This window comes from Mus musculus, chromosome 11, assembly GCF_000001635.26.
Source record: "Mus musculus strain C57BL/6J chromosome 11, GRCm38.p6 C57BL/6J".
Classification (NCBI taxonomy): Eukaryota; Metazoa; Chordata; class Mammalia; order Rodentia; family Muridae; genus Mus; species Mus musculus.
This window is the reverse complement of record NC_000077.6, coordinates 113,037,610-113,059,120: the sequence shown is the minus strand read 5'-3', so window position 1 is coordinate 113,059,120 and position 21,511 is coordinate 113,037,610. Positions and strand designations below refer to the sequence as shown.

Here is a 21,511-nt window from a genome sequence, read left to right as displayed (position 1 = left end):
CAGCATGCACAAGGCCCTGGGTTCTATCCCCAGCATTGAAAATAGAAAAGTCTCTAGGGAGCCGGATGGAGATGGGAGTTCTAGGCCAGCTCTAGTGTTTGAGCACTGCCCTGTGCAGACTCCAAGGTGTAGGCTCACAGATAGTTCAGTGGGTAAAGGCACTTGTCTCCGGGCCTGCTTACCTGAGTTCTGTGCCCAGAGCCCACACGATGGGCAGAGAGAAACAGCAGCTCCTGCAAGCTGCTCTCTGACCACCTCACACACCTCTCGCCTACGTGCACCCACCCCTCCCCAAAGCATAGCAATGTATTCTCAAACCCCACGTCTACCTTGGACCTCAGACACGATCCTACTTGGAAATGGAGTCTGTGCCGATGCAGAGAGTTAAGGATCTTGAGATGAGCTCATCCTGAATTTTGGGCGACTCCCCTCTCCAATGACCAGTCCTGAGAAGAGGGCAAAAGATGCAGGTTGCAGAGAGTGGAGGCAAAGACTAGACATAAACATCTGGATGCTGGGGAGAGTCAGGGACCACCCGGGAAACTAGGAAGAAAGGTGTCGGCCTAGTTCCTGCATCTAGAACCTGCACTGTTGAGACCTTGACTTTGAATTTCTGATTTTGAGGACTGTCAAATCCTGGTGTTTCAAGCCACCAGCCAGACACAGGTATGCCAGGGCTCCCCTTGGCCTATCTACCTGCTAAATCTCTGTCCCTGTGCTCAGAGAGGGATCCAACCAAGCATCCTTAACTGGTGCATCACCTTTCAGACAAGTTTGTGACACACCGTGGCAGAAGCAGCTCTGTTAAAGCCATGCCCCACTCTACTCTGTTCGGCTCTTGTCAGGAGACATTTAGTAAGATTCTTGTGGTTAATATTTCACCGTAGGAAGGTAAGGGAGCTATCGTTCTCGTTCTTTGATGTTTCTGACACGTATTCATTTCTCTCCTGTGGGATAAGACGGTGAACACAAATCCTTGAGGCGAGGATTTTAACTGTATTCATTTCCTGGGCTGATGTTACGAACCCCACATACACTCGGTGGTTTCAAACAACGCATATCTTAAAATTAGGGAGGCCTGCAGTCTGAAATGAGACCTCTGGGACTAGGGGTGAGGCTCAGTGGTAGACTCTGTATTGCATGAAGAAGCCCCTGGGTTGTGTTCCTCAGCACAGTGTGGGTGCTGTGTGGGAGCAGGGTCGGGTAGGGGGAGATGAAGGGTCTCAGGAAGTAGGGCCTTGAAAGCTAAAATTGCATTGCCAGTTGAGGACAGGGCTGCTCTCTCATGGGAGATGGAGGGAGAACTGTTTGTAGCATCTAGTGATGACCAGCATTTTGTGGCTTGTAGTTACACCACCCAGCCATCTGTTTTTGTGGCCACTCTGTTTCTCTCTGTAGCCAAATCTCCCTCTGCCTTTCCTCCTTCAAGGGAACTTAAGATGGTGTCTGGGGCCTGTGCACATAATCCAGGATCAGTATATCTCAAATCCTTTCACTCAGCTCAGCTTTCCACATCCCTTTGCTGTGTAAGGTACCACTTACAGGGGTTGGGATGTTGCTGTCTTGCTTCATTTTTGCAGGGGTAGCTAGAACCTGTCAAGTTTAGCACCATATCTGTGACTGTGTCCACACTATAAAGTCCACAAGTGGGCATGGAGGGTGAATGGTGGGTACCTGGTGTGTAAAGCCTGTTCTTTGAAATACATCTTTATTTTGTGTGTGTGTGTGTGTGTGTGTGTGTGTGTGTGTGTGTGTGTGTGTGTGTGCTGTCCCTTTAAGAACATTCCCAGCTCTCCTAGGAGTGAGATTGATCGAGGGGGCCGCCCCAGATTGAAATCCCCATTACAGGAATCATTTAAAGTTCCCCTCTAGGAAGCTCAGGGCTAATGAGATAATTCCTATTAGGAGAGGAAGGAAATGAAGGTGGCCGACATCCTTTCTGTCTCTAATTTATGTGATTCACTGAAACCTCCCCTCCTCCCTCCTGGGCCTCCCTCCTGGGCCTCCCTCCTTCGGTCCCCTCCCTCAGCTGCCCCTTTGAATTCTGGTTCCCCTGTCCATCCACCCTCTCCTGCCAGCCAGGGCTCTGCTTGCCAACAAGTCCTAGCATGCCAGGCAACCTGGGAAGGTTGCTTTCCAGACGAGGCATCTGGGCTCTGTTCTTGGCAGCCTTGCCAGTCGTGTCTCTGCAACCTCTCCTCCTCCCTTGTGCCTCACCCAACTTGCCCACCACAGTCCTGCCCCACAGGGACCCAAGAAGGGGGGAAAGCTGTCGGGAGAACCCAGATAATTCCAAGCAGACAGAAAAGACAGAGCTGTGGCTGTTTTTTTTATCTCCCTCTTTTCCTCCCTGGACTTTTAAGGGGAGGGGAGGGGGAGCAAACGAGAGGGAGGGGAAGGGAGAGGTTCTGTTTCCTTCTATTTTTTGTCAGGCCGCGAGCAGGAAAACCCAGTTTGATCCTTTCATTGGAGGGTTGTGATGTCACCCAAGCATCGTGGGGTTTGACGTTCAGATTCTGCCCTCGATGTACATCTGGAGGCTGGAGAGATGGAAGAGCCAGGTGGGGGAGCCCCATCTCATGTGCCATGGCACTGTAGACTGGCGCTCTGTTTATCCTATGCCCTCCTCTTCCACTCAGGCATGCTGGGGACAAGGGCAACCACCCAGGTGTCCTCTGCTCAGTACGGTCTCAAGCACCCAGAAGTAGCATGGCTGTTTCTTGCCCCTGGATCACTCCCTTTCCTGTCCTCTTCATCCCCAGGGAAGCCATATGGTGGAGTCTTCTGAGTCAGGGCTAAGAGCCAGCGTGGCTTTGGCCCTGGGGACAGTCCAGCAGCCCTGATGTGCAATGTGGGTGGCCTGTTCCGTGAACTTCTGCCTGGCCTTGCCTCTGAGAGCCCAGCTGCACAGCCTAGGCCCCATCATGAACAAAGAGTGCAGAGGCCCAACTTCTCTTATCATCGTGACACAGATGCCACCAGGCCATGTGAGACTGCAACCAGACAGAGCAGCAGAGCCTCGTGGGTACCGGTTCCGTTTGGGTTGACCCACTCTAGCTTCGAAGGCTGCAGTTTTCTAGTGGGGGACGGGGCACTGGAGACAGAAGCTAGGCTCAAGGGAATCATGCAAGAGAGTTAGGGGCTGGAGTGTCTACTTAGTATGCAGAAGCCCTCAGTTTGGTCCCCAGCATGCGGAAAGGAAAAAAAACAAGAATAAAAACAAGAACAAAACCCAAACAAACGAAAACCTGTACATTTCAACAGTCAGTAAAGTCCAAGTTCAGTGTTGATGTTAAGCCTTAGCCAGTTTAGATTGATGTTTCTTATCAGTAGCTGAGTCCCTGTTTACAGCGAAGTAAACCTGCTCAGGAAGCCTAGTTTTATCAGCTCCCGGTTCTCCCTGTTTTGGGAATGACCAAGGGTACATGGAAGGAGGACAGCGAAGAATGGTCTGAATGCTAACACACACACACACACACACACACACACACACACACACACACACACAGAGAGAGAGAGAGAGAGAGAGAGAGAGAGAGAGAGAGAGCAATCAGTGGACTGTGGCAAAAGGGCTCCATGTCCTTCCTTGGAGAGGATCTGAGTTCATTTTGAAATAGAATATCCCTGAACAGAACAGCAATGGCTTGTGCTGTAAGATCGAGAATTGACAAATGGGACCTAATGAAACTCCAAAGTTTCTGCAAGGCAAAAGACACTGTCTATAAGACAAAAAGACCACCAACAGACTGGGAAAGGATCTTTACCTATCCTAAATCAGATAGGGGACTAATATCCAACATATATAAAGAACTCAAGAAGGTGGACCTCAGAAAATCAAATAACCCCCTTAAAAAATGGGGCTCAGAACTGAACAAAGAATTCTCACCTGAGGAATACCGAATGGCAGAGAAGCACCTGAAAAAATGTTCAACATCCTTAATCATCAGGGAAATGCAAATCAAAACAACCCTGAGATTCCACCTCACACCAGTGAGAATGGCTAAGATCAAAAATTCAGGTGACAGCAGATGCTGGCGAGGATGTGGAGAAAGAGGAACACTCCTCCATTGTTGGTGGGATTGCAGGCTTGTACAACCACTCTGGAAATCAGTCTGGCGGTTCCTCAGAAAATTGGACATAGTACTACCGGAGGATCCAGCAATACCTCTCCTGGGCATATATCCAGAAGAAGCCCCAACTGGTAAGAAGGACACATGCTCCACTATGTTCATAGCAGCCTTATTTATAATAGCCAGAAACTGGAAAGAACCCAGATGCCCCTCAACAGAGGAATGGATACAGAAAATGTGGTACATCTACACAATGGAGTACTACTCAGCTATTAAAAAGAATGAATTTATGAAATTCCTAGCCAAATGGATGGACCTGGAGAGCATCATCCTGAGTGAGGTAACACAATCACAAAGGAACTCACACAATATGTACTCACTGATAAGTGGATACTAGCCCAAAACCTAGGATACCCACAATATAAGATACAATTTCCTAAACACATGAAACTCAAGAAAAATGAAGACTGAAGTGTGGACACTATGCCCCTCCTTAGAAGTGGGAACAAAACACCCATGGAAGGAGTTACAGAAACAAAGTTTGGAGCTGAGATGAAAGGATGGACCATGTAGAGACTGCCATATCCAGGGATCCACCCCATAATCAGCATCCAAACGCTGACACCATTGCATATACTAGCAAGATTTTATCGAAAGGACCCAGATGTAGCTGTCTCTTGTGAGACTATGCCGGGGCCTAGCAAACACAGAAGTGGATGCTCACAGTCAGCTAATGGATGGATCACAGGGCTCCCAATGGAGGAGCTAGAGAAAGTATCCAAGGAGCTAAAGGGATCTTCAACCCTATAGGTGGAACAACATTATGAACTAACCAGTACCCCTGAGCTCTTGACTCTAGCTGCATATGTATCAAAAGATGGCCTAGTCGGCCATCACTGGAAAGAGAGGCCCATTGGACACGCAGACTTTGTGTGCCCCGGTACAGGGGAACGCCAGGGCCAAAGGGGGGGAGTGGGTGGGTAGGGGAGTGGGGGTGGGTGGGTAAGGGGGACTTTTGGTATAGCATTGGAAATGTAAATGAGCTAAATACCTAATAAAAAATGGAAAAAAAATAAAATAAAATTTTAGAAGCATATCATGTTCAAAACATAAAAAAAAAAAAAAAAAAAAAAAAGAAATAGAATATCCCATGGGAGAAAGTGAAAGGGAAGGGCTCACCGTCCTAATGGAGTGGCTGCTCCTGGTCTCTTTGGTTTAGGGATGAGTTAAAGAGAAGCTAACGTAAGTTGTCCAGGATCCTGAACCCATAAGTGACTGCCCCACGCACGACTTGAATCCAGATCTGATGGACTAAGCTCAGGGGTCTCTGGTGAGATCACGACATGGATCCAGATCTGTTTGGCTAAGCCCAGGGGTCTCCAGTGAGATCTACATCTGGAGGATTTTTCTCACTGGGAGGAAAACAGAGCGACCTTGCTCCAAGTCCCTTCTGTGCTTGTAGGATAGCCACTTTATGTTGCTGTTAACCTGGTTTGTTCATTCACACATCCATTGTGCATCTCATCTGCCTACCCACCCATCCACCCATCATCCATCTGTCTATCCACCCATTGTGGACATAATTACGCATTCATCTATTCATCATTTACCCATTATCTGCCTATCCACCCACAGAACCATTTACAATCATCTATTCATCCATGATCACCTAACCAACTACCCATCTATCTGTCCACTCATCTACCCACCTACCTGTTGACCCATCCACCAACTACATGGCCATTCACCCATTTATCCATCTATTCATCTACCTACCATCTACCCACTTACCCAGCCACCCACTTATCTATCACCTACCTAGCCACACTCATCCATCCATCCATCCTTCCACCCACCATCCACCCATGCGCCCATCCATCCATTGATCCATCCACCCATCCATATACCTTTTCACTGCAGACAATAATCTTGGCACTCTCAAGAGAAAGATGACATGGCTGCCCCTGCTTGTCTACAGCTAGCAGCTGACAGCCGACAGACCTGAATAAACAGAGTACACAGCGATCCAGTCCCAGTAAGAGACATAGTAGATGAAGAGACTCTGAAAGTCTGGGTGTGGGGTCTTATTATCTCCAAAGTCCATCTTTAGGAACAGTCCACAGGGGGATCAATAAGGGACCCAGGTTGGCGGGTTCGGGAGGTTCTTTGATCTACCTACAAGTTAATGCTTTGCAGCGGTGAACCGCAAAGCAGCCCCACCCGGTCCTGAGATAACAGGCTGGTGCGATCACAAACCAGCCGCCTCTGATAATGCCGGGGTTTTATTGAGGTCTGGTTCCTCACCCAATGGGATCACATCCGGCAGCATCAAAGGGAGCAAGGCGTCACCTTGTGCAAAGAATCCTGGGCCCTCAGGTGTGTTCGTGTCAGGAAGGGGACATGGGTGGCTGTGTGTGCATAAGCCTGACCAGTGGCAATTACCCATTCTGTAGGCCAGAGGCCACAAGCCCCAGAAGGGGCTTTGACAAGCCACCAATTCCATTTCCTCTTCAGGTTGGCTCAGCTCCTAAGATTTCCTTTCACATGGTCAGGTCACGTCTTAAAGACGAGGATTACTCTCCTATCACTCTGCCCTCGCCTCTGTGTCCCAAATACACTGGATGGGACTGTACTGGAGAGGTGAGGTGGGAGCTCGGTCACAGTGAAACCCTGCGAGCTTACTCTTTGTGGCTCTCTGGGATTTGCTTCTCCGCTGGCTTTGGCATGACCTCAAAGATACATGTGTCCCTCACAATGATGGAAGAAACTGGTTGGGACAGCCAGCAGCAGATTGTGTCCCTCTGTAGTAGAAGGGTTAACGGGTGAACTGGCTGTGCTGTGGCCCTGGCCGAGGGCTCCTCTCCTGCTCCCCCAGGAAGAGCCTGGTGTACTGATGTTCTTTCAGGATGCTGTGTCTCATGAATCAGTCTCTGGAGACTGGAGCAGAGAAACACCACAATACAAACAGCACATCTGGAAGCTTTCTCAGGCTTATTTTTTTTTTTAATTTTTTATTAACATGTTTGCAGGAGTCAGGACATTTGCACAGACAGGAGGGATCCTCGGGATCCTAGTCAGATGGGGGAGGTCGGCATCCTAGTCAGATGGGAGAGGCTGGGATCCTAGTCAGATGGGAGAGGTATTCTGGATGGACTAAGAAGATGGAGGAGGGGCATGGCGAGACAATGTTGGGTATCGGCTAAGTCCTTGACCCTGAGAGTTCCCTGTTGTACAGAATCACCTGTTAGAAGTTCTTAGGAACAGCCGGGGTCTGGGGATAGGCCTGGGCTGGGGCCTGGACTCCAATCCCCAGCGTCTTTGGTTCTGCCAGACCAGAGCAGCTGTGTCTCTTCTTCCTTATCCCAGGTAGCTGGAAGAGAGCTGCGTGGTAGAAGGCGGGACCCTCGGGAAAGGACAGCGGGTAGGCAGAGGCAAGACCTCTGCTCTGCAGTCCCCTAGAGACTCCTTGGCTTTCCCCACGGACTTTATAGGTTTACATCTGGTCCCGTGTCTTCCCACCTGGGCTACCAGGTGGGGCTGAAATAAAGAGGCAGGAAACAGGGAAGCCATTCATTCATTCCAGTCCTGCTCCATGTGGTGGCTGCTCTTGAGACTAGCAAAAATGTTAGCTGCTGCTCCCTCTCTCCCCGCCCTCCCTCCTGTGCTTTTTTTTTTTTCCTTGAGACAGGGTCTCACTATGTATACCTGACTGGCCTGGAACTCTAGATGTAGACCAGGCTAGATTCTTAACTCAACGATCCTCCTGCCTCCGCCTCCTGAGTGCTGGTATTAAAGGTGTGCACCACCATACCCAGCTCTCACACATTGCCTCTCTTCTTCCTCCCTTTCTTCCTCCTCCTTCCTCTCCCGTTCCCTGTCTTCCTCCTCTCTCCTTTTCTTTCTTCTCCTCACTTCCTCTTCTCTTCTGCGTCCTTCCTTTCTTCTTCCTCCCTCCTCCGCATCCTACACTTCCTTCGACATCCTGGACTCCATGATTCGAGCCAAGTGAAAAAAAAAAAAAGAAAAGGTTGGTCTTCCAAGTTAACATGCCCACTGATGTTGTCCGTGCCCAGGTCTTGTTTGTGCACTGTTGCTAGGTGACACAACCCCACAGCAGACCTCCCTGGCCTCTTTACACCTGTTCTTGCAGGCTGGTTCCCCAGCCCTAGATGTAGTTGTGTTGAGATGTGTGCTTGGAGCTGGGCTTCCCATGACCCTGCTGATCTCTCGACTGCATCCAGCTGTGGATTTCTGTAATGGCCTCACCACTTACTGGAAAGAGGAGAGGCTTTGAAGCACAATGAGAACTACTTCTCTGTAGATATAAGAGAAATCTCAGTGTCCCACCCCTGGGTACAGGCAGCTTATGACCCCTGAGAGAGGGAGAATTAGTCTCTCCCAGGGACAAGCCCCCTAACTGGTTATTCACTATAAAGTGGTCAGTCCTGAAACAGTATACACACAAACAATGAAGATGGCCTCCTCTGCCTCTCTGTCTCTCTCCCTCTCTCTGTCTATCTCTGTGTGTGTGTGTGTGTGTGTGTGTTTAAAATAATTGAAAAAAAAAAGAGGGAAGTCAGGGTGGAGAGAACGTGGGAAGGGTTGGAGGAAGGAAAGTCAAAGAGGAAATGATGTAATTACATTTTAATTAAAAGTATATTAAATTTTTTTTTAAAAAAAAGTTGGCTCAGGATTCTGTGAGCACAGTTGGGAATGAAGTAATGGATGGCATAGATGTCTCTGCAGGAGAAAGCACTGGCACCTTTGGACTGAATCCCTCCTCTCCAGGGAACAGAACACCAACTTATTCGACCCTCACACTTGACTTCTCCCTTGTTCCAGTCAGTTATAGACACATGGTCCAACTCCTCCTCTGCCTGCTTGGGTTCATGTCCTAGGTTCAAGACTAGCCACTGGAAAGGAATTCACCCTCTGCCTCTGTTCAAGTTCGTCTGTGGGGCTCTTCCTAGAACCCTGTATTCACAGAAGCTGGGGCTTTGCATAATTATTCATGTGAGAGACCAAAAGGGTGTCCTTACTGGAAATGGGAAATAGGCTGACCCAGCTGCCAGGAATTCCTTGCCATCCGTCCATGGGGATGCCTGCCCCCGAGCTGCTCCCAAGGCTGGCCAGCTCACTCCTGGTACAGCTTGGTCTTGGGAGCACCTGTGTGTTCCCCATCAGCAGACTCAGCACCTCCACACAGCCTGAAGCAGTTCTCCCCAGGTCCCGTGCCAGCTGCTGAGGTGCTGAACAAAGCCCGAGCTGGCTCCGCCCCATGCAGCTTCAACTCTACAGGCTCCTCCCTCGTCCATACTGACCTTATGGGGCTTGGCAGGTCCTGGCCATCGGAAGGTGGAAAAGCTTCCCAGGAGATTGTGATGTGCATCTAGGGTCAAGGAACAACTAAGGGTCGGGGAGGTGGCTCTCTGGGTTGAACACTTGCAACAGAAACATGAGGACTTGAGTTCTAATTCCCAAGCCCAATAAAGCTGGGTAGGGGTTTGTAAAGTATGCATCCGCAATCCCAGTATTCCTCCTGCAAAGTGGGAGGTGGGAACAGGAAATCCCTCGAAAGCTTGTAGGTCGGCTAGTGTGGTGTACACTATGACAAAAACCAGGGGACCCTGTCTCCAACTAAGGAGGAAGGCCTGGCCTGACGCTGGGGTTGTCCTCTGACCTCCTCAAGCATGAGCTGCTCCAGCCAAAGACTTGGTGTTTTGGTTTGTTATTATCTTCTTCCCTCCTCTTCCTCTTCCTCTTCCTCTTCCTGCTCCTTCACCTCCTCCTCCTCTTCTCCCTCCTCCTCCTCCTCCTTCTACCTCTCCTCCTTAATAAGGGAGTTGGAGACATGGTTCAGTGTTTAAGAACACGTGCTACTCTTAGAGAAGTCCTGAGCGAAGTTTCCACCACACACATTGGGTAACTTACAACCATCCTCAACTCCAGGGGATCAAACGCACTCTTCTGGCTTTCAATGGCACTACATGTGCTCGTCATACACACACACACACACACACACACACACACACACACACACACACACACGCACACACATACCCACACACAGGCACACACATACACGCACACGCACACACACACACACACACATAACTGGACAAGAAAAGGAAGCTGAAGAGCCAGGCCATCTGTCAGCTGTAAGCAATGCTACTGTCCCCACCCTCTGTTGGATTCACATGGCAGCATCTGAGACACTTCTCACCCCTCTGGGATGAGGGTGCTTATGTATAGAGGCCAGGGACACCACAGAATGCCACAGTGCATAGGAGAGTGAAGTCTATCACTGGTAGACCATGGTTTTCACACTGGAGAACACATCGGATCACTGGAGGGCCCATTAAAATGTGCACTGCAAGGACCGTGGTGTGGCTTAGTCTAGAACGTGGCGAAGATGCCTTGTGCCCACTGATGCAAAGTCCTGGGTTGCATCCCTACACTCTAGGGGGATGGAGCTGTAGGAATTGCATTTCTAACCAGTTCCCGTGTGATTATGAAGCTGTCGGCCCAGGTCTATGGATCAAGAAATCCATTATCGTGATTATTAGAAAATGCTACAACAGAGCATTAAGAGAGGAGTGTTTGCCTCTTACATAACGGAAATCATGAGGGAAACTATTCCTGCCGATCAAGCATCACTGGAGTGGCCAGGATCCAGCCCCACCTCCATCCTGTTTCCTTTTTTAACTATCACAGGACAGGAGTGTCTCCAGGATACCACTATGGCTGCTAGAGCACCAGCCTTCATGTCCTTATTAAAACAGAGCGAAGTAAAGATAGATTGGTTTCAAGCTCCTCTAGAGCAGCCTGCCCTGAAGTGCCCCCCCCAAGAGTTTTGCTTGCCTCTCATTGGCCAGCTCTTACATAGCTACGCCTTGCTGCACAGTAGTCCAAACTCCACCACACCAGCAAGACAAACAAACAAATAAGTCAGAGTTCTATCAACAACTAGAAAGGATAGGATAGGTTACTGAGGATGGCAAGAAGCAGCGGCTCTGACTCAAGTCTGAAAGCTGAAACTTTCCTACGTATCACCGCTCCTTCCTTCGGCATCTGCCATTCTCCAGGTGGTTTCTGTGTATTATCTCATTTAATCCTGAGAGCTTTGTAAGGCAGATGATATTATCTTTATTTTGCAAATGACAAAACTAAGGCTTCCCCCCCCCCAACCCCCAGAGATTAGGCCACCTGGCCAAGTCCCTGCTAGCAAATGCTGTCATTTAACAGCCTGCAGCTTCATAGCTCAGCCTGCCTCTGTTACTCTCAGAGGCCTGCCTTTTTCTTACTGAGCCTCCCGATACCGGCTAGTACGTTCTAAGGCTAAATCCTGCCCTGCTGCTAGGAATAAATTCACCTTTCCTGTTACCTGTATCCTCACTCTGGTGCCCTCTTGGAAAAATCTTTGGGGATGATGTTTGTGGGTCTGGAGGGAGGTTGGCCCAGTGGTGTGATGCTTGCCTGGAGTATCTGAAGCTCCAGGGTCCATGACTGTATGGTTAAACATGTCTCTGTGGAAGTATGGGCAGACACGGTGCAATCTGAGGCCAGTTATAGTGCCCTGAAGCGAAGGTATCTACAGTACTGATTCCTTCTGGAACTCCAGGGAGAATCCACTGCCTTCTCTGTTCAGTCCTCAGGACGGCCGAGCTGAGTCAGCCAAGTGCTCCCCTCCAGTCTCACACCTCTCTTCCCTGCGTCCCATCCCCTGCCTCTGTTTGTGACCATAGGTGATGGTGCCGAGGGCTGAACCTGATTATCCAGGTCCGTCTCCTGTCTCAGACTGTTGACATCACCATGCCCACCAGCTCTTTTTGCCATGCAAGGTTACAGGGACCAGAGGGAGAGCACCTTTCAATGTCTTCCTTGTTTTTTCCTTTCCACTGAACGCTTCAACCTGTACATAGACTGGATATGTACTCTGCTTTATGCATGGAAGTTCTAAAAGAGACCAGAAGCCAGGCCTGGCAACTGGTGCTAGTAATCGCAGGACTCAGGAGGCAGAGACAGGAAGATTGCCTGAAGTCCAAGGCTAGTCTATGGCTCCCACTTCAGAGTGCGAGATCCTGTCTCAAAACCTGACACCAAATCAGAGATGAGGGCCAAGGCCATGTGGTGTGTGGCTTGTCTACTCTTGTCATAGAACAGATAGAAAGACAGTCCAGTGTAAAGGGCCAGGGGAGAGGGCCTTAGACGTGAAGACTTCCGCCTGGGTAGAGCGGCTTTGCCAGTAGACCCACGGCACGGGGAGAAGCGTTCGTTCCCTGCAGATACTGTTGTTTTCTGCACAGCGAGCTTCATCAACCTTCCCAGTCACCTCTCAGTACCGAGGCTTCTAAGTCCCCACACCCCTTTCTCTCTCTCTCTCTCTCTCTCTGGCCTGGCAGAGGTAAAGGCTGTAGGAACAGTTTGGTGAGGGGATAAGGGGGGGGCATAAGGGGGGGATGGAGAACTTTCTCATGCTCTAGCCCCACTTCCTCCCCACCCCTTGCCTCACCCCCTCCCCTTGTCTAGTTCTGCCCTTTGAGGGTGATAGTCTGGGGCCCTGTGTGTTTTGCTTCGGATTTTGTTTTGTAAATTCCTCATGGCAGTCCCTCTGCACCGTTGCTGTCAGTTGCACGTCGTTGCCGAGCAACCGGAAGGAAGCCCTGTCACTGCCAATTAATTTGCCAGCTGCGTGGCCTGTCTCCCAGGGGAAAAGGCTTGTGAGGCTCTAGGAAACAGCCCCAAGGCTGGTACGGAAGGAGAGAAGGAACGAGGGAGCATGGAGAATTTTGGGTTTATTTGGTGTGGTTTTGTGTCCAAATAAAAGGTGTGTGGGGAGGGACTGGCCTGTCCCAGATGAAATGTACTACTTGATTTGGGGTCACCTGCAGGACTCTATTTATTTATTTATTTTATTTGTGATTCTGCGGTTGAGACTGTCCCCATCCCCAGCTCTCCTACAAGGAAACCTCATCAGGCATTTTTCCCAGGCTGTCACCCCTTCATCCCACTTATCCCTGGGCATCATGGTGGATGCTGCACCCTGCCTAGAAGACCTTTCTGGAAGGCTGAGCTTCTAGGATCCAAACTCCCTGGACACTCTGTCGGTTACTGATGTCCTGGCTTTTGCTTGTCCAAGGAGGCCTTGATCATGAGACCCCTGTAGACCCCTGCCATGGCCTACAAGGACGGTGCTTATCTGACTGGTTTATGTTTGGATCAAGCATCTCTTTCCTCAGGGCGCTTATGGATGGCCTGCCCACAGTTCTCATCTTGGGTTGATGATGCGTGCTGAGTCTGAGACCTGTATAGCAGTCCCCTTCATGGGCCTACACCGCCTCCAGTGGCCCCGCAAAGTCAGCACTGAAGTGGGGCACTCCCCTTGGGGACTCTGACTTTCTGCTCAGCAGTGTGGATGGTGACAAGTGGGAAGTCTCTTCAAGGAGGGTGAATCTGCCCTCATCTGTTTGCCCTCAGACTGGGAGGTGTTCTGTGCCATCCCCTGAGGGACCCCTATCCATTCTGAGTCAGTTATCCACAGTCTGGGTGCATGGGGGCTGCTGTGGCCATTTTATAGAGAACTAGACCCTGTGGTTCTGGGGCCATGGACGTGTGTGTATGTATGTGTATGTGCCTGTGGTGTGTGTGTGTGTGTGTGTGTGTGTGTGTGTGTGTGTGTGTGTGTATCAGGCTTCTTGGGGATGATCCAGTGTGCAAGGAGTTCCCCAGAGCCAGGTGTAAGCCTCTCTTTCTCCAGCTCCTTGACTACAATTCTATGCCCTGTGTTCAGGCAGTACTAACCAGAATCCTGGGGAATAAAGTAGGAAGAGTGCACTGTTGCGAAAGGAGAGCATGCCACCGTCTAACACTTGCTGTCTTTTGGTCCACAGGCCGAGGAGACTGACCTGCTTATCCATGCTACTTATCAGGAACTGTGGAACCATGGAGAACATGACCCTGGCCCTCCCTTCAGGATCTGCCTGAGATCTGGCTGCCTCTTGAGACACTAGAGCCCTGGATTCAATTGCGGAACATTATGTTGGAGAATATAAACACTTCTAGACTGTGCCGGCATTTGGGAAGGAATAGTCTGTTTTGACTTGAATGAACAAAGACATACGTCTCTGGGCCTGGGGAAGGCTTACCAGCTCAGCTCATCTACTGTCTGGTGGCAAACATGTCCTGGGTACTGCCACTACCCAGGACACTCTTCCTCACTCTGTCCCTGTCCAGTTACCGCACCCTTCCCTGTCTGACCCCGCCTCCTGTGCCCACTCGCCTCTGGACCCAGAGATTCTTCTTGTTTGCTCTATCATCCTTGAGCCGGATACAGGGTGAATAGTTAACCACACTTGGGTTGAATGGGATCTTGATTCTTATTTCTGTTCCTTGGAAAGAGGGGTCAGACTCGGTGCGTGGCACCCGGCCTGGAAGCAGCACAAGACTCCAGAGTGATACATGATCTGCCTGGATGGTCCCAGGGGCTCTTTGGAGGTCAGAGCAAGAGGAGCAGCCTGAGCAGGGGGGCTGAGGAGGGCCGGCACTGGATCACACGCAGGCGTATGTCTGGATAGGCAGAGAGGAACCCACTTTTCATTCCCTCTTCTGTGACACAAATGCAAGGAACTTTGAAGACACTCTTCGGAGGTTGCAATCGGAGATCAGCTTATCCAAGGGCTTCATGTCTGAGCTCTGTTGGTCGTGCCTCCTGAGGACCTCTTTCCTCTACTGTATGCTGATGACACACCCATCCGATGGGAGCTGGAGCCTTGTCTGGTCCTTTCCTCTATGACCCCACGTGTACAGTTGGAAATCCTTCCTAATCATGCCTTGATTCCCCCTTTTCGACTACACTCAAAGATGTTTGAGCTGTTTTATTTGCAAAATGGATGGACAGTTTGTTTATATAAAACAATCCCAGCTTCCTTGTGCTCTATCTGGTGTGTTTGTATGGCTCTTCAGTGACTTTAAAGTGGAGCATTGACCTTGGCCTCTTTGATTCTCCATGGTGGAATAGAGAAGACCTCTTGAGGATGCTTAATGTTGCTGAGATCTTAAGAAGGCTTGCAGACTTCCTCTTCCTCCCTCCTTCTCCCACCTCCTCCTTCCCTAAGCAGCCTCTGCATTGTATAAATTCCTTTATATAAATTCCTCTGTAAATGTTGTCTTTTCTAAAGTGATAGTGGAGAAGACGGTAGGAATGGTTAGAGGGGCTGCCCAGGTAGTCGGCTGTGGTGTCCCAGACTTAGAGCACACACTCAGCAGTCACAGAGATGCCAGGGACAGTAGCATCCAGACTAGCAGGCCCTTGTGCAGTAGGAAATAGTGTTCCTAACTCCTACATTCCACTCTCTGTGGAGCTGGGGAGACCAAGTCATCCCACCCTGCTTAGGACAAGGGATTTCTTGGGACAAAAGATTGTGGGAACTAAATCTCAGGCAGACTCGAGAAAACCATCATAATTTGTCATTCTGGTAAGCGAACCAGTGGCCATATCTCTTCCTGCTGCAGCAAGAGGAAGCTTCCAGATAGGTTGGCCATTCCCCATTCCGAGCTGTGTGTCTGGTCTCTCATCGGCCACAGGACAGTCTACAGATAGGATCAGCTACCCCATCCTGACCATTTGTAAGATGGTAGGGTTGTCTTGTTGAAAACAATCTTAGGCATGATGGGTCAGTTGAGACTGTGCCCTTCTGAGGAGTGTTGTGAACAATGGGCATGGCAGAAATTCAAATGACCAGAGGTTGCTCTAAGACAGCCCTATATAAGTGACACTTACCTCTTATTAAAAATGAAATTGCCCTTGAAGAAGCCAGCCCACAGCCACCAGGATAGTACAGGATGCACTGCACTATACTCAAGTTTGCTCCTGTGTGTCTGTGTGTGTGTGTGCAGCACCTGTGCAAACAAGTGCTCTGCAGAATAAACGAAGATCAAAAATTTACATCTTTGCTAGACAGAGACAAAGAGCTGAAATCGTAGGGACAATGTCTGGAAAGCGAGGGACTTGGCTAGGAGACTTCCTGGAAGTCCTTTGAACTGTAGCATTTATTTAAAATATCAAGGGCATGTCGACTGGGGATAAGTGTGTACTTGCTCTCTAAAGTCCTGCCTGATAACCTTTGGGTTCCACCCAGAGAGTGCTGAGTTGGACCTCCCAGCTCACTCCTACCTTCTCAGTCACTGGCTCGATCTGGCTGGCGTCAGGGAGTGGGTGGGACTTTAGGGGGGTGGGGAAGGGAGGAGTTATGCCAATCCAATTGTGCTCATGACAGGTAAGAACAATTGAAAGGTAAATTACAGGTTCCTGTGAAGCTTAGGGAAGCCAAGTTTTCAGGATCACCTGGCATCTGCAGTTGTTGCTGCCTGTCAGGGGACTCAGCCCTCCCCCACACCCCGTCCGTCTTTCTGCTGAAAGCTAGGCGTGAGGGTCCATCATGCTGGAGCAGGGGCCTCCTGCTAATCCTGCTTGCTCATCTTGAGTTGCACAGCCACAGGGAGGTAATTATACACTAGGGTAGCGATGAGCATCCAGGAATCCAGGGATTTGGGCGTCATTCTCGAGAACCCCCATGCACTGGGGAAAATGCTAGCCTGCATCCTTTTCTTTGGATGCTGTCTTTGAAAAGATGAACATGGGATTGAGGAGTTGGCTCCATCAAGAAAGTGCTTCTGGACCAGTGTGTGGTGGTATACATTTATAAACCCAGTGCTTGGGGAGACAGATCCTGGGGGTTCACTGCTCAGCCAGCCTGGCCTACTCGGCAAGTGCCAGGCTAATGAGAGATCTTTTCCTGAAAACTAAAGGGGCTGAAGAAAGAGCTCAGTAGTTAAGAGTGCTTGGTGCTCTTGCAAGGAACCAGAGTTCAATTCCCAGCACCTACATCGGGCATCTCACAGCTGGCTTTAACTTCAGCTCCAAGGGGGTCTCACACCCTTTTCTGACCTCTACAGGAACCCATGGACACATACAAGTATGGACACAAACACATGTATGTGTAGATGCACACATACACACAGATGCATACATAAAAGTAAAATGAGACTTTTAAAAAAATCAAGATGGGTAACTCTTGAGGAATAACACTTGAGGTAGATTTTTGGGTCTCTGCTTGCACAGGTGTGTGCCCTCTTGAGAACTCTCTCTCTCTCTCTCTCTCTCTCTCTCTCTCTCTCTCTCTCTCTCTCTCATACACACACACACACACACACACAACATTCACTCAAAGATGGACGTGTTTCAGCTGCCTCCCTTCATGTGTACCCCATAGTCATTCTTTGGCCCTAGGAGAAGCTTTTCTACTAAGACAAAGTCTGCTGTCTCCCATTTCTCAGCCACATTGCTCTTAGTTTAGATGACCCCCATCAGCTTAGGTAGTTTTGCCATTTTCTGGATCAACCCAACTCACAAAGGAATCTCCTTTCAGATATCGGGACCAGATGAGCATCTAGACCTGGGGAGGCAGCCTTTGGTCAAGAGGGAGTTATGAAGGAAGGCTGAACAGTCTACACACTGAAGAGAAGAGCAACTCAGAGGCTGTTACCTGTGGCCAGGATTGTCTAGTTCCCCAAAGAGAGATTTGGGGCCCATGTATTTTGCCTTCTCGGTAATAAGTCTTTTATGTCTGGATCCTAGTGGTATGTGTATGCTAGTTTTAAAAAAACATCATGGGGCAGGGGAACAGGAGAAGTGAGATTTTGATGTCAGCAAGCCTGTCATTTTAGCTCCTTGCTTTTAACATGGCAAGGCTGGGCACAGCTGCCTAAGACCATCTCTCGATGACATCCAGAGTGCTGTCTTATTTGAAGCCATCTGTTTTCTGGGAGTTGATGTCTTAAACATCTGCTGGATTTTCCATAGTGGAAGAGCCATTAGGTCATGCCCACGGGATGATGGAAATCACCTGATCCACCTGCTGACTGCTTTCCAACCAACCTCTGTTTTCATGATCAGGACTAGATTTCACTCCACATCCCTGGTATCTTATGGGGTTTGGGGACTCGATTCTGTCACATAGCAACACTCCAGTCCTCAAATGGCCCTGGCAACCTTTCTATAGAGATATGAGTGTAGACTTGTAAAGAGTTGAGAAGACGTTCTCTACAGTGAAGTCTGGCCTCCTGTTCAGGAGACTGCAGTTTGAAGATCAAAGGGAGACTTTGGAAATGACCACTGACTGTGGATAAGATTCATAAAGCTAGGCTTGTGGGAAGTAGTGCCAAGCCCCCAAGAGCCCTGTACTTGTGGCGAGTTCTAGGGTGGTCTGGAGACCTCAGCTCTGGTCCTTTGCTTCCACTAGCCTAAGATCGCATGCCAGTCATCCCTCCCTGCCTTTGAGCTCAGCTTTCTCCTGCACAACAGATCAGGAGAGTAAAGAAGTTGATTGCGTATCAGGTTTGTTGCCCTGCTCGCTCACCCTGACTGGTGTCTAAGCATTTCCTGCTAGGTTAGCCCATTGTCCCTTTAGCAATACAAGCAGGATTCAGGGCTGTCCCATCCCGGGGATGTCCATTACCGAAGAATACTTCAAAGATGTTTGCACATGTTGTCAGTTGCACTGAGCATGAGTTTGTTGAAGGAATAAGCAAATAGACATACAGCCGGTGACAGGAATGCCTGGGCCACTTACCCCTGGGTGACTGTTAAGGCAAGGGGTGGGAGAGACTCTGCATGCCATTTTGACCAATAAATAAAAATGGGGAACTCCGCATGGTTAAATCCATAGAGGATTTATTAGTTTGCTTAATGAAGGGTAAATATTAAGTCTGAAGTTGACCCATCCTGAGTTGAAGTTGACCCATCCTGGGTCCTGCCTTTTGGCTGTGTGCTGCCAGGAGCTGATACACTCCAAGTTATTAAGTTCTGATTAGGGTTTTTTGTCTTTAATTTTTTTTTAAAGTTACAAATGCTTCCCTTATTACATAAAGCCAGCACAGCTACTAAGCATCTCTATAGTGTTTGGTGTCATGCCTGTGATGTTAACAATCATTTCCAAGTGTTGTTGGGACAATCCATGTTCCAAGTGATGGCAGTCCCTGGTGTCATCCACGGTACCTGCTTCTGTTTCACACGCAGCTGGTAAACTGTTGTAGGGGATTTGCATCCTCCCAGGCCCCAGAGGAAACATAACCAACACTTTTCCCGTCTGCTGTACCAGATGCAGCAGTTTTGAAGAAGAAATTACAGATCAAAAGACCTTGGCTTACCAATCAGTACACCCCTTTGGCCTTTTTTATTAATAAAGTAGATTACAACGAAACCCTAATTTGCAATATAATTAGTTGTTATAAGACACTGAACATTCTCTGGAGGGTACACCGTCCCATTGCTTTCTGTCTCCCTCTTTTCTGCCTCCTTCACCTGTCCTTTCTATCCCCTATCCTTCCTAGAAACTGGAGGTGGGAGACTCTGCCCTGATCGTAGAATTCTCTGTGCCAAGGGCTCTGGCTGGACTAGGGTTGAGCTGCCTGCAATTGTGCTGGTCCTGGGAAGCGAGCTCACTAGGTCGCCTTATGGACTCTGCGTCTGTCTTCTGGCCTGGACTTCAGAGTGCTGATGGGCAAGGCATTTGTCCCTCATTAAACTTAGAATGAATACAGCGGCAAATGTTAGAGAGACCGGACCACAGTTATTCTAAATCATAGCCTCCACTGCTGCCCCAGGGTATGGCGCCTGCTTACTCTCGCGGGGCAGGTGGCTTCAGCAGACATGTTGAGAGAGGTACGACTTAAGGTGTGTGTGTATCGGGGGTGGGTTCCACAGGACTTAAGACTATCAGAACAGAGGGCAGCAACAGTCTACCTAACTCCCAAGAACCAGTGGAATGTGAAGACCCCCTCCACTGTAAGGCCCTGCAGCTGTGGGGTGCTCTGGTCTCCTGTGGGGGGCAGTACTTCAGGGTGCACCACTCTACATCAGACCCTCAGTGCTGCTATCCAGGTCTGCCCCAGGAGGCTGTCCAGGAAAGTACGTCTTATTTCTCAGCCCCAGGCATTTACAGTCCTCCACCTATCGCTCCCACAGCCCACAGTTGGGAATGTTCTGGAACAGCTTCATGACGAAAGCTGCTCTCGTATTCCAGTAATGAGCTTTTATTGAATGGGGCGTGTTAGCTTTCCATAGCTTTAGCAAACACCAGAGATAATCAGCGTTTAAAGAGAAAAGGTTTGTTTTGGCTTGCGGTTTTGGAGATTCCGGTCAGAGCCATTACTTGGGGACAAACGTGAGTGGGGCAAGCAGCAGAGCAAATCCACCCATTTCATGGCTGGATAGAGAAAGAGGGTTCCTGAGTCCCACGGTCTCCCTAAGAGCCTTTCCCCGGTTGCATGAAGACTTCCTGGGGAACCCAGCCTTTAACACATAAGCCTTCGGTGGTGGTGGTAGGGGGTGTTCCAGTTTCAAACTGCAGCCTCCCATGAGATTTCAAACCCTTTGCCCATCTTCAAGGAGAAGTCTTGTTTTGAAGGATAGATGGTAAGTACCAGGGAAACCCTACTGGTTCATCAAGGCTTGTCTGAAATGCTCCCTTTTCTGGGAAGCCTTCCTTGATTTCTCCTTCCCTCTGAATCAGTTGGGACAGCCCCCTCATATATTTTCTGAGGCATGTTGCAACATGTGTATATATATATATATATATATATATATATATATATATATATATACACACACACACATATATATATGCACACACACCTATATATATGTACACACACACACACACACACACATATATATATATATACACACACACACACACACATAGACACAAGTCCCTCCTCCTGTGACCATACATTAATGTCTCAACTATATTTAGGTTGAATTATTCCGAGTGTTTTCTTCTGTCTCCTCCTACCTCCTCTGTTAGAACAAGAACCCAGTTATTCTTCATTGGTTGAAAGTTGACTGCAAATCGCCTAATGATGCTTGGCTTTCACACAGGTGCTCTGATGGGCCCTGCACAGCCTCTCTCTGGTCACTGGAAGACAGGCTCATAGGAGTCCATTGCCTCGTCCCAGCCTTACAGGTGGGTGCTGGGACTCAGCAGGAGGGCCACTGACCTGGCAAATGAACAAACAAGATGTGGAGTTGACTTTCCCTGTTTGCAGTCTGTCACCGCATGGAGTGCCACATCTGCCTGTTCTTTGTTTGCCTTCTGAACAATCAATAAAGTGTTATCAGAACAACAGAGAAAATATGTGAGCTTGACTATTTGGTTTCCGTGAAGAAAGTTCAATGTGGCTGGGGTTTGCCAGCCTATCTGCAAAGCTAGGCTCGTGTTTAAGGTGGATGTAAATTCAAAGATTTAGATCAAGAGGCCAGGGATAGGGTCCCTTGGGTGAGGTGTTTATCACACAGTCATGGGGACCCTGCCAGTGCTGGGGAGACTGAGATGGGAGGGTCCCTGTGGCTGCCTAGCCAAGCCAGTCGACCTGAACTGGTA

The 21,511-nt window shown here is 49.2% G+C and overlaps 1 long non-coding RNA gene across 1 annotated transcript in view; it reads left to right on the top strand.

The window, feature by feature from the left end:
- Positions 1 to 15,215, top strand: part of 2610035D17Rik (RIKEN cDNA 2610035D17 gene) — a 157,933-nt gene extending 142,718 nt beyond the window's left edge. Inside the window, exon 3 of the long non-coding RNA NR_015556.2 lies at positions 13,961 to 15,215. This is a non-coding gene — a long non-coding RNA (RIKEN cDNA 2610035D17 gene). The remainder of the gene's footprint in view (positions 1 to 13,960) is intronic.
- Positions 15,216 to 21,511: the final 6,296 nt, after the last annotated feature.